Genomic DNA, 17,612 nt, shown 5'->3' with positions numbered 1-17,612 from the left:
CAAACATATGTAGCAGAAAACAAATTGGCCAAAAATTTTAAAAAATTTTGATTTTTACATTTTTTGGGGGGGAATTTCATATAAAAATTTTTTAAAAATATTGTTATTTTTTCAAAATAAACGCTCTTTTTTTGTTTATAGCGCAAAAAGTAAAAATCGCACAGGTGATCAAATACCACCAAAAGAAAGCTCTGTTTGTGGGAAAAAAAGGACGTAAATTTCGTTTGGGTACAGCGTCGCAAGACCGCGCAATTGTCAGTTAAAGTCGCACAGTGCCGAATCGCAAAAAGTGGCCCAGACGTAAGACAGCAAAATCCTCCGGTGGTAAAGTGGTTAAGTAGGAGGCTTTGTTTCATCTCTGTGTATCTCCTGAGTCCAGTCACTTAATTGGTTAAAGTGGTTATAAACCAGGGTTACAGCTAAAAATTATGCCCCCAGAATGTATTTTTTCACTTTATTTTTCTATGTTTTGACCCACAATCCTTTCTCCAATCTTTCTCCCCCAAACCCTTAGGGCTCATTTACACTTGTTGTTGGGGAGGGCATTAAAAAAAAAAAGGGTGCCTACCCCCTTAAAGGGCTGTGTATTGTGGGGTGTTGTACAGACCACTACATAAGCTGCACAGGGCATCACTGGCTAATTGGTTTACATCATGAGCACGCAGGTAAACATGCAGAAGCCAAGTGTACATGGCCATGCTCAGGTAAATGCTGATACCTTTTATGCACTTGCATGGGTAACCACCGATGCAGAAGCCATCAACGTTTACCTGAGCATGGCCATGTACAGTTGGCTTCTGCACGCTTACCTGCGTGCTCGTGTACGGCTCTCTCTCCCGGACACACCTCACATTTGGGGAGCTGTGTCGTGTACACAGGCACATACATTCTTTATTTGTATTTGGGGCTGTATGTGGCCACACATAAAAGTCACTCACTTGTATTGGTGGCTGTACACGTTTGTGCCCAGTTAAACGCTGATGTTTACCTGCGTGTATTATGCTCCTCCCCAGATGTGCCATTTTGCTTTTGGGGATAATCTGGGTAAAGCTGCTAACACAAGCAAATAACTGCCAGTGACCACACTTGGGTAAACAATGATGTCAGCGGTTAGCTATGTACGCATGTATAGGGGTTATCGCCAAATGCAAAAGTGACACGTCTGGGGAGAAGCATCATCCACGCAGGTAAACATGCAGAAGCCATCAGTGTCCTAATGGGCACGAATGTCTATTGCTGCCAATACAAGTGAATGAGTGTAGATGGCCATGCAGAGGTAAACGCCGATGCCTTCTGCATCAGTGGTTACCCAGGGCATCGGCGTTTACCTGAGCATGGCCATGTGCACTTATTAAAGCGGAATTCCACCCTAAAGTGGAACTTCTGCTCATTTGCTTCCTCCCCCCCCCCCTGGTGCCACATTTGGCACCTTTCAGGGGGGAGGGGGGGTACCTGTTTTTGACAGGTACACTTCCCCACTTCCGGGAGACAGCGCCGCAGCGCCGTCCACCAGAAGTTTCGTCCTCTTCCTCCTTCCACCGCCGCCGAGCCTATGAGAATGTGCAGCGCGCTTCGCACATGCACAGCAGGGAAACCGGCTGTGAAGCCGAAAGGCTTCCTTGCCGTTTCCCTTAGAAAGAATGGCGATGGCAGCCGATCCGAAAATCAGCTGGGGTGCCAACATTGCGGACTCCCTGGACAGGCAAGTGTCTATATATATTAAAAGTCAGCAGCTACAGGATTTGTAGCTGCTGACTTTTAATTTTTTTTTTCTCCAGGCAGAACTTGTATTGCCAGATTTACACGGTAGTGCCCAGTTAAAAGCTCATGGCTTCTGCATCAGTGGTTACCCACGCATGTACCTTGTTCGTATGGGCGTACTACAACAAACACCCACGAGAGGGCTGCGTTTGCCTACATAGGGATGCACAGGTGTTCCATGCATCCTAGAGCAGGCAGTCCCATTTATGTCTATTAGGACGCATTGGCTACATGGACACAGCTGCTGGTCCCAATTTGACATCCATGATTTGACAGGCAGTGTGTGTGTTTGGGGACATGCATGCGCATAGCTGTCAAATTGAGAGCAGTGGCTGCATCCTAATTGACAGGACTGCCTGCATGGAGCACCTGTACATCCCCACGCAGGCAAACATGGCCATCACACACGTGTACGCTGTAGCCAATGTGCACAAGACCATGAAACATAGAATGTGTCGGCAGATAAGAACCATTTGGCCCATCTAGTCTGCCTAATATATCTGAATCATATGAATAGTCCCTGGCCCTATCTTATATGAAGGATAGCCTTATGCCTATCCCATGCATGCTTAAACTCCTTCACTGTATTTGCAGCTACCACTTCTGCAGGAAGGTTATTCCATGCATCCACTACTCTCTCAGTAAAGTAATACTTCCTCATATTACTTTTAAACCTTTGCCCCTCCTCTTGTGGTAGTTTTTCTTCTTTTAAATATGCTCTCCTCCTTTACCGAGTTGATTCCCTTTATGTATTTATTTGGAGTTCTTCTCCCCAATTGCAAAAATGAAGCATCTTGGGGAGAAGCGTCGTACGTACCGGTAAACATGTGGAAGCTGTCTGTGAGTGCCGTCCGGTACAGCTGCTGATCCAAGTAAAGGACTAAGCACTGCTGTGCTTGTTAACCACTTGCCGCAAAATCATGTATCTGTACCGTTTGTTCTTTACAGCCGATGCTCCGCACTCTTGTAATAACAACTGATGCAGCTGTTATTACAAGTAGTGGGAGAAGACCTTCCCCGCCAGCCAGCCAAGCCTGCCTCCCAAGAAGAGGAGGATCAGGGCTGCCCTGTGCAAAACCGCTCCTCCCCCCACCCCAGGTTGTCCCATCCCACTGGGAGACCCAGTGACCAGCCAGCGGCATGTCTGCCTGCTGGCTGAAAACCCAAAACTGGGTCTCAGATATGGTAACCTGGAAGCGATGCAACGACATCACTTCCGGTTTACTTGGAAACCAAGGGCGCCAGTTTTTAAAATGTTTACATTCCTTGTGACAATAAAAGTGTTCAAAAAAATTAACATGGTTCAGTGTAAAAATAAAAAGTAAAAAAAATAGGAGAAAAAAAAAAATTTGCAGCTCTTTATCCCTTCGTGCTTGCGCGCAGAATCGAACGTTTGCGTAAGTCGCGCCCATATATGTAAACAGCGTTCAAACCACACATGAGGTATCACCGCAATCGTTAGAACGAGAGCAATAATTCTAGCAGTAGACCTTCTCTGTAACTCTAAACAGGTAACTTGTAATATTTTGTAAAGCGTCTATGGAGATTTTTAAGCACTGTAGTGTGCACAATTTTAAAGCGTGACATGTTTGGTATTGATTCACTCGGCGTAACATCATCTTTTACATCAGCCCTCAAATTTTCCACTCGCCTACTCGCATTTTGCGAGTGGAAAATTATGTATGGCGAGCTACTGCCAGGGGAAGAGAGGAGAGGAAAGCCGCTGAAGGATTGCATAATGTCAGCGGCGGATCATCCCGCTCAGCTTTAATTGTAATGGCCGGGCGCTCGCCGACACACAGTTCCGTCTCCTAGCGCGGCTTCTTTGATAGACAGAACACCTGGCCAACCAGGACGTGTTCTGTCTATCAAAGAAGCCGGGCTAGGAGGCGGGACTGTGTATGTCAGCGAGCGCCCGCCAATTACAATTAAAGCTGAGCAGGATGACCGCCGCTCCGACATTATCCAGCAGGACTGATGGAGGGGTTCAAGCCCAAGTTGGAAAAATCGGCAGTACACCCGTACAAGGTAGGGTGGGATGGATGGATGGCTGCTCTGGCTGGGCGTCTGTGTCATGGGAGGTGGAGGGGCGCTGCCAGGAGTGTTTCTGTAACAGGAGAGAGCGGGATGTGCTCTCTCTGTCTTCTCACCGGGCTTCACACACTCCTGTCAGATCGGGACTTCTCCCCTGAGTCAGAGTGGAGGTGGAGCGGAGGAGAAGACAATTAATTCCTAAAGCTTTGCACGGACAGCTCGGGAGAGAAATGCGGCTGCAGAAGGGGAAGAAGATTGCGGCTCAGGAAGGACACTGCATGTCAGATCGGGACTATTCAGAGTTGGTTATCCCCTCTCCTCCGAGTCAAAGCAATGTGGAAAGGGGCGGGTAACAAACTCTGTATAGTCCCGATCTGACATGCAGTGTCCTTCCTGAGCTGCAATCTTCTTCCCCTTCTGCAGCCGCATCTCTCCCGCCAGCTGTCCGTGCAAAGCTTTAGGAATAGGAATCGGCTTCTCCTCCGCTCCTCCTCCGCTCTGACATATGAAGAGGAGGATCACAGAGCGATGTATCTGGTATCACAGGTGCTGAATCTGAGGTCTGTGACATGCTGGAGGAAAGGGTGAACTACACTGGGGTACAAATCTTATCCTGTCACCTCCCAAATTCCCATCTCAGCACAATCCCCCCCTCCCTCCTAGCACAACCCCCCCATCTCAGCACAGTCCCCCCCCTCCCTCCTAGCACAACCCCCCCCATCTCAGCACAATCCCCCCCCCTCCCTCCTAGCACAACCCCCCCCCCATCTCAGCACAATCCCCCCCCTCCCTCCTAGCACAACCCCCCCATCTCAGCACAATCCCCCCCCCCCTCCTAGCACAACCCCCCCATCTCAGCACAACCCCCCCCATCTCAGCACAGTCCCCCCCCTCCTAGCACAACCCCCCCATCTCAGCACAACCCCCCCCATCTCAGCACAGTCCCCCCCCCCTCCTAGTACAACCCCCCATCTCAGCACAGTCCCCCCCTCCTAGCACAGTCCCCCCCATCTCAGCACAATCCCCTCCTCCTAGCACAACCCCCCCCATCTCAGCACAGTCCCCCCCTCCTAGCACAACCCCCCCCCCATCTCAGCACAGTCCCCCCCATCTCAGCACAATCCCCTCCTCCTAGCACAACCCCCCCATCTCAGCACAGTCCCCCCCCCTCCTAGCACAACCCCCCCCCCCCCCATCTCAGCACAGTCCCCCCCTCCTAGCACAATCCCCCCATCTCAGCACAACCCCCCCCATCTCAGCACAATCCCCCCCTCCTAGTACAACCCCCCCCATCTCAGCACAGTTCCCCCCCCCTCCTAGCACAACCCCCCCGCATCTCAGCACAGCCCCCCCCCTCCTAGCACAATCCCCCCATCTCAGCACAGTCCCTCCCCTCCTAGCACAACCACCCCATCTCAGCACAGTCCCCCCCCCCCCTCTTAGCACAACCCCCTCCCATATTGATCCCACCTAGAAGTAATCATCTTCTCCCCACCCCTCATGCTACAAATTCTCTTATTCCAACCCCCCCCCCAGGGACAATCCCCCAAAAAGTATTTGTACTAGGAGGGGTGGGGAGAAGATGATTACTTCTAAGTGGGATCGATATGGGGGGGGGGGGGGGAGCGGGGTTGTGCTGGGATGGGGAATTTGAGAGGTGACAATATAAGATTTCTTCTAGCAGGGGAATTGGGGGGGGGGGGGGGAGGGTGCTAGGAGGAGTGATTCGTGCTGGGGGGGGGTGAGGATTTGTGCCAGGAGTGGGGATTTGGGGATCGCCCTTATAGAGATTATTGGAATGGGGTGGGGGGATGGATTTGTGCCAGAACAGGAAGTCTTGGGGCTGTTAAAAAGGGGTATTGGGGGGGGGGGGTTGTGTCAGTAGGAATAATGGGTTTTTTTGTGCTAGGGGGAAAATTTTGATGGGGGGAGGATTTGACGGGTAGGATTTGTTCTAGGAGGTGAAATTTGGGGGGGGAGGGTTACTAGGATGGTGATTTGGGGGTTCCAGACCCTTGATGGGCACTGATTAGGCTGCACTGATGGGCACTGAAAACGTTATTAATATTTATTTTTGTAACTTCTGCATTAATGCAAAAACATTTAACAGTGTAATTTTATGGCGTGTTTAGGGGCGGAATTAGGGGCGGGGCAGGGCAGGAGTTGGGTGGGGCAACTGGTGGCGAGTAACCCTTAAGGCCTGGCTAGTAGCTCAGGACTTTAAATTTTGAGCCCTGTTTTACATTATACAAAAATATTGGGCTAACTTTACTGTTTTTTTTTTTTTTTTAATTCATGAAAGTGTATTTCTTCTAACAAAATCGCGTTCGAAAAACCGCTGCGCAAATACAGTGTGACATAAAATATTGCAACAACGGAAATTTTATTCTCTAGGGTCTCTGCTAAAAAAAAAAAAAAAAAAAAAAACACATCTCTCTCTCGCTCTATATATATATATATTAGAGCTGCACGATTAATCGTATGAAAATCGCGATTTCGATTCACCCCCCCTGACGATCTAAACCTGACATATGCTCGATTCTTTGGCTGTGAGGAAGCAGAGAGAACAGCTGTGGAAAAAAAAAAAAAAAAGCCTCCTGGCAAACGCCTATCAGCATTAAGTCTCCCAGTAACTAAAAACAAAATGATTACATTGTATCTTTTCCTTCCCTCTGCCAGGGAGAAAGGAAGTTTAACCTCTTAAAGACTAGACCTTTTTCTGACACTTCTTGTTTGCAAGTTAAAATCATTTTTTTTTGCTAGAAAAGTACTTAGAACCCCCAAACATGTTATATATTTTTTTTAGCAGAGACCCTACAGAATAAAATGGCGATTGTTGTAATATTTTATGTCACACTGTATTTGCGCAGCAGTCTTTCAAACGCATAGACTTTAATGAATAAAAAAATTAATTAATAGACTTTAATGAATAAAAAAAAAAACGTAACAGTAAAAGTTATCCCAATTTTTTTTTTGTTACACAGAGAATCGTGAGAGAATCGTGATCTTTATTCCAAGCTAAAAAATCGTGATTCTCATTTTGGGCAGAATCGTGCAGCTCTAATATATACATACATACATACATATACATAGATAGATAGATATCTCTATCTCTCTCTAATATATATATATATATATATATATATATATATATATATATATAGGTAAGCCTTTAATAAGGCTTACCTATAGGTACTGGAAATATCTCCTAAATAATATCACCGTTTAGGACATCATCAGTGCATGCGCTCTGAAGGAACGGCCACCCGTGCCATTCCTTCAGAGCCCTGTGCCGTGAACGGCGGCTCCCGTGCGCATGCGCGGGAGTGATGTAATCGCGCCTCCAGCCAATCAGATGGCTGGAGGATGCGAACCAGGATGGCCGAACATGTCGGCCGTCCTGTCGCTGTGCGGACGGGCACTGCAGGGGCTTCTTTCTAAGGTAAGCAGAGCTTTTTTTCAGCGGGAACGCAGGGGAACATAGTTCCGGCACCTTCAGTACTGAATGGCAAGGGGTGCTGTATTTAATGGCAAGGGGTGCTGGAGGGTCTATTGATACTGGCTGCTTGGGGGATCTATTGTATTTAATGCCAAGGGGTGCTGGAGGGTCTATTGATGCTGGCTGCTTGGGGGGGGGGATCTATTGTATTTAATGGCAAGGGGTGCTGGAGGGTCTATTGATACTAGCTGCTTGGGGGGATCTATTGTATTCAATGGCAAGGGGTTCTGGAGGGTCTATTGATACTGGCTGCTTGGGGGATCTATTGTATTTAATGGCAAGGGGTGCTGGAGGGTCTATTGATACTGGCTGCTTGGGGGATCTATTGTATTTAATGACAAAGGGTGCTGGAGGGTCTATTGATACTGGCTGCTTGGGGGATCTATTGTATTTAATGGCAAGGTGTGCTGGAGGGTCTATTGATACTGGCTGCTCGGGGATCTATTGTATTTAATGACAAAAGGGGCTGGAGGGTCTATTGATACTGGCTGCTTGGGGGATCTATTGTATTTAATGGCAAGGGGTGCTGGAGGGTCTATTGATACTGGCTGCTTGTGGGATCTATTGTATTTAATGGCAAGGGGTGCTGGAGGGTCTATTGATACTGGCTGCTTGGGGGAATCTATTGTATTTAATGGCAAGGGGTGCTGGAGGGTCTATTAATACTGGCTGCTTGGGGGGATCTATTGTATTCAATGACAAAGGGTGCTGGAGGGTCTATTGATACTGGCTGCTTGGGGGGGATCTATTGTATTTAATGGCAAGGGGTGCTGGAGGGTCTATTGATACTGGCTGCTTGGGGGATCTATTGTATTTAATGACAAGGGGTGCTGGAGGGTCTACTGATACTGGCTGCTTGGGGGATCTATTGTATTTAATGGCAAGGTGTGCTGGAGGGTCTATTGATACTGGCTGCTCGGGGATCTATTGTATTTAATGACAAAAGGGGCTGGAGGGTCTATTGATACTGGCTGCTTGGGGGGATCTATTGTATTTAATGGCAAGGGGTGCTGGAGGGTCTATTGATACTGGCTGCTTGGGGGATCTATTGTATTCAATGGCAAGGGGTGCTGGAGGGTCTATTGATACTGGCTGCTTGGGGGAATCTATTGTATTTAATGGCAAGGGGTGCTGGAGGGTCTATTGATACTGGCTGCTTGGGGGATCTATTGTATTCAATGGCAAGGGGTGCTGGAGGCTCTATTGATACTGGCTGCTTGGGGAATCTAGTGTTGCTGGAGGGGGATCTATTTTTGCATGGTTGTTTATTGTTTCAGGGGAGATCAATTGTTGCTGGTTTGCTGGAGGGGGCCTTATGCAGTTGGGGAGTCAATTGTTGCTGGATAGGACCTGCTGTTGAGGAAGGGGGTCTGTTGATGCTGGCTGCTGGGAGATCTGTGGTTGCTGGGGGGGGGGGGGGTCTATTGCTGGTGGCTTCAGGGGATCAATTTTGCTGCTTTTCTTGCTATTATTACCAAATTCAATACAAATCGCTTAGCACCACAAAATTGATACCTGACTCTGTATTCTCTAAAGGGGCAGCACTGAGAGGTGGGGGTGAATCATTTTCTGTGCAGGGTTTACTTCCTCTTTAAACATGCATACGGCGCTTCTCTCTAAATGGCGTGTCCGGACAGAAGCGTCGTACGCACAATAAAACGCAGAGAGCATTGCCGCTTACCTGAGCGCCGCTGTGTACTGCCATGTGCGCCTCCTCAGGCGTCTGAAAAACGCACATGCGTCCTAACGCAGCTTATATTTTACACCCGGGCACACGGGAGCCTAAATCCTGAGAAATGGAAGAAAATATATATATATACGGTATATTATATAAATATAGATTATTATACAGAGATAATTATCATATAATAAATAGGACACACTCCTGGAAAGAGGAGACAGCCCCAGCACAGGACACAGACATAACACACCACTCACTCATACACATGGACATGCAGACATCCTCCTTACCATAGAGAGAAAGAGTTTACACAGAGAGCCGACCACACTCCCGCATCACTTCCTCCAGAAGTGAAGCAGCTACTTCCGCCCACACTACAGTACACTGTATGGAGCCGAAGACAGGATGGACCGGAAGTGGCGTCAGACTGCACACTGAGCATGCCAGACAGGGGAGGAGAGGGGGATATTGGTAGTGTGTATATGCTATAAACCAAAAAGCATCATTATGCTGTAATCTGACCCTGCAACCTGGGGGGTTACATTCATATAGGGATAATAGGAGAGCTCGCACTGTTGGGCAGAGGTGAAATGCGAGACTCCTGAGGGGATCCTGCAGCTGAAGCCATGATGGGCTCAGGAAGAGTAAAAGCCTTTGAACCTCTATTGCTGCCACTTGTTGGGGGAGGGGGTTGGCACACTGTGCATGGACGCCCCAGGTAGTGTGACCTCCCTCATTTCCTGTTCTGTTGTCACCAGGGCTTTTTATTTTTAGAGAATAGATACAGGAACTCCTCACTTCTGAGTCACCCCTTGTCTCCGCCCCCTACCCCCCCTCTGATCACTGTTTCTTGGTTCCACCCCCTACCCACCTCCAATCACATTTCCTTGGTTCTATCCCCTATCCACCCCTGATCACCGTTCCTTGGTTCAACCTCCGATCACCGTTCCTTGGTTCCACCCCCTACCCACCTCCAATCACAATTCCTTGGTTCTATCCCCTATCCACCCCTGATCACCGTTCCTTGGTTCAACCTCCGATCACCGTTCCTTGGTTCCACCCCTACCCACCTCCTATCACCGTTCCTTGGTTCCACCCCTTACCCATCCCCGATCAACGTTCCTTGGTTACACCCCCTATCCACCTCTGATCACGTTCCTTGGTTCCACCCCCCTGATCACTGTTTCTTAGTTCCTTCCAACCCATACCCACCTCCAATTACCATTCCTTGGTTCCACCCGCTACCCACCTCTTATCACCGTTCCTTGGTTCCTCCCCCTACCCACCCCTGATCACCTTTCTTGGTCCCAGCCCCGATCACCGTTTCTTGATCCCAACCCCTATCACCGTTCCTTGGTTGCACACCCTACCCACCCCCGATCACTGTTCCTAGGTTGCACACCCTACCCACCCCCAATCACCGTTCCTTGGTTCCACACCTTACCCACCACCTATCACTGTTCCTTGGTTCCACACCTTACCCACCACCTATCACTGTTCCTTGGTTCCACACCTTACCCACCACCTATCACTTTTCCTTGGTTCCACACCTTACCCACCACCTATCACTGTTCCTTGGTTCCACACCTTACCCACCACCTATCACTTTTCCTTGGTTCCACACCTTACCCACCACCTATCACTGTTCCTTGGTTCCACACCTTACCCACCACCTATCACTGTTCCTTGGTTCCACACCTTACCCACCACCTATCACTGTTCTTTGGTTCCACCCCCTACCCACCTCCTATCACTGTTAATTGGTTCCACACCTTACCCACCCCCAATCACCGTTCCTTGGTTCCACCCCCTACCCACCCCTGATCACCTTCCTTGGTCCCAGCCCCGATCACCGTTTCTTGATCCCAACCCCTATCACCGTTCCTTGGTTGCACACCCTACCCACCCCCGATCACTGTTCCTAGGTTGCACACCCTACCCACCCCCGATCACCGTTCCTTGGTTCCACACCTTACCCACCACCTATCACTGTTCCTTGGTTCCACACCTTACCCACCACCTATCACTTTTCCTTGGTTCCACACCTTACCCACCACCTATCACTGTTCCTTGGTTCCACACCTTACCCACCACCTATCACTGTTCTTTGGTTCCACCCCCTACCCACCTCCTATCACTGTTAATTGGTTCCACACCTTACCCACCCCCAATCACCATTCCTTGGTTCCACCTCATTTCGCCGTTCCTTGGTTCCACCTCCGATCACCATTCCTTGGTTCCATCCCCTATCCACCCCCGATCCCCGTTCCTTTGTTCCATCCCCTATCCACCCCCGATCACCGTTCCTTGGTTCCACATCCGATCACCGTTCCTTGGTTCCACCCCCTACCCACCTCCAATCACAGTTCCTTGGTTCTATCCCCTATCCACCCCTGATCACCGTTCCTTGGTTCTACCTCCAATCACCGTTCCTTGGTTACACCCCCTACCTACCCTTGATCACCGTTCCTTGGTTCCACCCCCTACCCACCTCCTATCACCGTTCCTTGGTTCCACCCCCTACCCACCCCCGATCACTGTTCCTTGGTTCCACACCTTACCCACCACCTATCACTGTTCCTTGGTTCCACACCTTACCCACCACCTATCACTTTTCCTTGGTTCCACACCTTACCCACCACCTATCACTGTTCCTTGGTTCCACACCTTACCCACCACCTATCACTTTTCCTTGGTTCCACACCTTACCCACCACCTATCACTGTTCCTTGGTTCCACACCTTACCCACCGCCTATCACTTTTCCTTGGTTCCACACCTTACCCACCACCTATCACTGTTCCTTGGTTCCACACCTTACCCACCACCTATCACTGTTCTTTGGTTCCACCCCCTACCCACCTCCTATCACTGTTAATTGGTTCCACACCTTACCCACCCCCAATCACCGTTCCTTGGTTCCACCCCCTACCCACCCCTGATCACCTTCCTTGGTCCCAGCCCCGATCACCGTTTCTTGATCCCAACCCCTATCACCGTTCCTTGGTTGCACACCCTACCCACCCCCGATCACTGTTCCTAGGTTGCACACCCTACCCACCCCCGATCACCGTTCCTTGGTTCCACACCTTACCCACCACCTATCACTGTTCCTTGGTTCCACACCTTACCCACCACCTATCACTTTTCCTTGGTTCCACACCTTACCCACCACCTATCACTGTTCCTTGGTTCCACACCTTACCCACCACCTATCACTGTTCTTTGGTTCCACCCCCTACCCACCTCCTATCACTGTTAATTGGTTCCACACCTTACCCACCCCCAATCACCGTTCCTTGGTTCCACCTCATTTCGCCGTTCCTTGGTTCCACCTCCGATCACCATTCCTTGGTTCCATCCCCTATCCACCCCCGATCCCCGTTCCTTTGTTCCATCCCCTATCCACCCCCGATCACCGTTCCTTGGTTCCACATCCGATCACCGTTCCTTGGTTCCACCCCCTACCCACCTCCAATCACAGTTCCTTGGTTCTATCCCCTATCCACCCCTGATCACCGTTCCTTGGTTCTACCTCCAATCACCGTTCCTTGGTTACACCCCCTACCTACCCTTGATCACCGTTCCTTGGTTCCACCCCCTACCCACCTCCTATCACCGTTCCTTGGTTCCACCCCCTACCCACCCCCGATCACTGTTCCTTGGTTCCACACCTTACCCACCACCTATCACTGTTCCTTGGTTCCACACCTTACCCACCACCTATCACTTTTCCTTGGTTCCACACCTTACCCACCACCTATCACTGTTCCTTGGTTCCACACCTTACCCACCACCTATCACTGTTCCTTGGTTCCACACCTTACCCACCGCATATCACTGTTCTTTGGTTCCACACCTTACCCACCGCCTATCACTGTTCTTTGGTTCCACCCCCTACCCACCTCCTATCACTGTTAATTGGTTCCACACCTTACCCACCCCCAATCACCGTTCCTTGGTTCCACCTCATTTCACCGTTCCTTGGTTCCACCTCCGATCACCATTCCTTGGTTCCATCCCCTATCCACCCCCGATCCCCGTTCCTTGGTTCCATCCCCTATCCACCCCCGATCACCATTCCTTGGTTCCACATCCGATCACCGTTCCTTGGTTCCACCCCCTACCCACCTCCAATCACAGTTCCTTGGTTCTATCCCCTATCCACCCCTGATCACCGTTCCTTGGTTCTACCTCCAATCACCGTTCCTTGGTTACACCCCCTACCTACCCTTGATCACCGTTCCTTGGTTCCACCCCCTACCCACCTCCTATCACCATTCCTTGGTTCCACCCCTTACCCATCCCCGATCAACTTTCCTTGGTTCCACCCCCTATGCACCTCTGATCACGTTCCTTGGTTCCACCCCCCTGATCACTGTTTCTTGGTTCCTTCCAACCCATACCCACCTCCAATTACCATTCCTTGGTTCCACCCGCTACCCACCTCTTATCACCGTTCCTTGGTTCCTCCCCCTACCCACCCCTGATCACCTTCCTTGGTCCCAGCCCCGATCACCATTTCTTGATCCCAACCCCTATCACCGTTCCTTGGTTGCATACCCTACCCACCCCCGATCACTGTTCCTTGGTTCCACACCCTACCCACCCCTGATCACTGTTCCTTGGTTCCACACCTTACCCACTACCTATCACTGTTCCTTGGTTCCACACCTTACCCACCGCCTATCACTTTTCCTTGGTTCCACACCTTACCCACCACCTATCACTGTTCCTTGGTTCCACACCTTACCCACCGCCTATCACTGTTCTTTGGTTCCACCCCCTACCCACCTCCTATCACTGTTAATTGGTTCCACACCTTACCCACCCCCAATCACCGTTCCTTGGTTCCGCCTCATATCACCGTTCCTTGTTTCCACCCCCTACCCACCTCCAATCACAGTTCCTTGGTTCTATCCCCTATCCACCCCCCGATCACCGTTCCTTGGTTCTACCTCCAATCACCGTTCCTTGGTTACACCCCCTACCCACCCTCGATCACCGTTCCTTAGTTACACCCCTACCCACCTCCTATCACCGTTCCTTGGTTCCACCCCTTACCCATCCCCGATCACCGTTCCTTGGTTCCACCCCCTACCCACATCTGATCACGTTCCTTGGTTACACCCCCCTGATCACTGTTTCCTTCCAACCCCTACCCACCTCTTATCACCGTTCCTTGGTTCCACCCCTTACCCACCCCCTGATCACTGTTCCTTGGTTCCTCCCCCTAACCACCCCTGATCACCTTCCTTGGTCCCAACCCCGATCACCGTTTCTTGGTCCCACCCCCAATTACCGTTCCTTGGTTCCACCCCCTACCCACCTCCCATCACCATTCCTTGGTTCCATCCCCGACCCATCTCCAATCACCGTTCCTTGGTCCCACCCCCACCCACCTCCGGTCACCGTTCCCTGGTTCCGCCCCTTACCCACTTCCCAGTACCACCCCTTTTAGAGAATACAGAACCAAGCATCATTTTGTGGTGATAAGTAATTTGTATGCAATTTGTTAATGATAGCAAGAAAGGCAGTAAAATAGATCTAACAACAATGGACACCCCAGTGACAATAGATCCACCCAAGCAACTGTGGACTCCCAACAGCCAGCATCAATAGACCCTCCAACAGCCAGCAACATTAAACCCCTTCCTCAACAGTAGATTCCTCCCAGCAACGATTGACCCCCCTGCAACATAAGTCCCTCCGCAGCAACAATAAATCCCCCACCAGCAACAATAGACCTTTTCCCAGTGACAATAGACCCCTCTGCAAAAATAGATCCCATCCAGCAACAATAGATTCCCCAGTAGCCAACATTAATAGACCCTCCAGCAGCCAGCACCAAAGACCCCCACCCTCAACAGTAAATCCCTCCCAGAAACAACTGACCCCCACCCCCACAACATATGACCCGCCCCAGCAACAATACATCCCCCACGACTCACGAGCAACAGAAGACTTTCCCAGCAACAGTAAACCCCATTCCTCCTCAAAAATAGATCCCCTCTAGCATCAATAGATTCCCCAGCAGCCAGCATCAGTAGACCCTCCAGCACCTCTTGGCCATTACATACACTCAGTTCTGGAGGTTCTGGATCAGCATTCTCCTGCGTTCCTGCTGAAAAAAAACCCTGGTTGTCACACTTGCAATCCTGGGACCCCCGTGGCTGGTGCTATTGGGTAGACTGGAGGGAGACTAACAAACGTGTTCACTGATCTCCCCTAGCTAGAATGAACCGGAAGTGGCGTTCATTAAATTGCTTCGGCTGTAACTTTCCGCGACCCTGGAAGAAGCTAGCAGTCTGCTGTCCTTTAGTTTCAGCAGGAGGCATTTGAGACATCAGGGATCCGAGCTACTACCTCCTGTGTAATCCAGTGGATCACTTTTCTGAGTGCGGTATGCACTCAACGTGCCATGTCTCAACATGTGAAAAGCTCCCTCTGATTGTATTGTAGACTTTAGATGGTAGGTCGGAGAAGGGGTGTGTAATGCCTGGTCACCCTCAAGAACACAGCACCCAGCCTAGGAATTCTCTGTAAACCTCCATGTACAATCCATGCAAAAAAGTCTGGTGCCAAGGAAGTTAGCTAAAACATTGTTTTAATAATGCAGGTGAACAAGAGTCAAAAACACCAACGCGTTTCGGCGATCAGGCCTTAATCATGAGCCATGATTAAGGCCTGATCGCCGAAACATGTTGGATTGGTGCTGCTATTGGTCCGATGCTACACCTGTCCCCCCTTGACTCTAAGACTGAGAACTGAGCAATTAAACACCGCTGATCACTCAGATCTCCCTGAGCAGAGAGCTAATGACTGTCAGTCACTGTCTCTCTGCTCTGCCCCCACGCTCACCGGAACACTGGGCTATCAAAGGGGTGGGAGCAGCCAACTCAGTCTCTCAGCTTGCTGAGAGGCTGTGCAAGATGCCAGTCCAGGGTTGAGGGCAGATCCCGACTTGTCGTCATCTTGCCCGAGCCTTGACTGCCTCTGTGACATCAGAAGACAGCAGGCTTCAGCCCGCTGTCTGCTGAAAACAGGTCACAGGAGTGCAGAACGAACTGCACTCTTGTGATCCACAGGAGAAGTACAGCCAAAGGAGCTTTGGCTGTACTTCTCCTTTAAGCTAAGGTCACACCTGCCCAATCTTTCAAAATCCATCCACAGTGGATCACTTTTCCGAGTGCGGTATGCACTCAACGCGCCATGTCTCAACATGTGAAAAGACCCCTCCGACTGTATTGTAGACTTTAGATGGTAGGTCGGAGAAGGGGTAGTACAACTACCTATTTTTACTGCCAGCCAGCCTCCCATGTGAAAGAGGCCTCCTGTCTTACCTCCATAGTTTGTGTCTCTCTCCCTGTCCACCTTGGAATTTTGGGCGTTCTCGCTCTTCCTTAATCATTTTCCATTATATAAAATCAATGATGATTTCAGCAGAGAGAGAGCCCCACCCCTTCCTTGTAGCTGCCATGGCAGTTCTGACCACCGGAGTCTCGGAGATAAGTGGTTCAGGATCTACCAAAGGCTGAACTACCGGTTTTGGGAGGACTGTTTGATTTATTTATGTTACATAGTTACATAGTAGGTGAGGTTGAATAAAGACAATAGTCCATCCAGTTCAACCTGTGTAGGTGTGTGTGGCCGTAATCATCTCACATAGCCCTGAATGTTCTGATCCTTGAGATGTACGTCTAAGAGTCTTTTGAAAGCCACCATACTTCCCGCAGAAACCACCTCTTGTGGTAGAGAATTCCACAATCTTGTAGCCCTAACAGTAAAGAACCCCCCCAAGTTGCCTGAGGTTAGAACGCTTCTCCTCTAATCGCATTGTATGCCCTCGAGTCCTCATGCAATCCCTTCGACTGAATAGCTTTTTTTCTATGCTGAGATCACCATTGAGATATTTATAAATTGCTATCATGTCCCCCTCTCAGGCGTCTCTTCTCCAGGGAGAATAAATCAAGCGATTGCAGACGCTCTTCATAATTAAGGTCCTCCAATCCCCTAATTAGTTTAGTTGCCCTTCTCTGTACTCTCTCCAGCTCCAACACATCCCTCCTGAGGACTGGCGACCAGAACTGGACAGAATACTCCAGATGCGGTCGGACCAGAGTTTTATAAAGTGGAAGGATTATAGTCTTATCTCTGGAATACATCCCTTTCTTTATGCATGCTAATATTCTGCCGGCTTTGGCAGCTGCCGCTTGACATTGCATGCTATTGCTTAAGCCCCGTACACACGTACTGATCGTCGGCCGAACGATCGGCCGTCTTTTGTCCAGAGCTGTCGTGTCTGTTGAAAACTGCAAAAGACTGCACACAAATTTTGTCGGCCAACAACAGCCGACTGCAGAAGTGATGTCATGTGATGGTTAACTTTCCCTGTGTTTTTTCTTTTCTGAGCATGCCCAGTCTTGCTAATCTGCGGTCTGTCGGCCGAAATCTGTACTGACTGGCGAACAATCGGCCGTTCTGGTGTTGGCCAACAAAAATTTTAATGCTTGCACGACAGATTCTGTTCGGCCGAAAATGCGCTGTCGGTTGTCGGAAGCATCATCCTAACAAGCCGACAATCGGCCGATCGTTCGGCGGCCGAATATTTACGGCCGACAATCGGTACGTGTGTACG

General features: G+C 49.9%; 1 protein-coding gene across 1 annotated transcript in view; it reads right to left on the bottom strand.

Moving 5' to 3' along the window:
- WRAP53 (WD repeat containing antisense to TP53) overlaps positions 1-9,196 on the bottom strand; it is a 32,143-nt gene extending 22,947 nt beyond the window's left edge. Inside the window, exon 1 of the mRNA XM_082256031.1 lies at positions 8,976-9,196. The gene's annotated coding sequence lies outside the window, so the exon portion shown is untranslated. The remainder of the gene's footprint in view (positions 1-8,975) is intronic.
- Between the last annotated feature and the right edge of the window lie 8,416 nt (positions 9,197-17,612).

Source organism: Pelophylax lessonae (assembly GCF_965119305.1).
Source record: "Pelophylax lessonae genome assembly, chromosome: 4".
Taxonomy (NCBI): Eukaryota; Metazoa; Chordata; class Amphibia; order Anura; family Ranidae; genus Pelophylax; species Pelophylax lessonae.
This window is presented reverse-complemented; position numbering and strand designations above follow the sequence as displayed.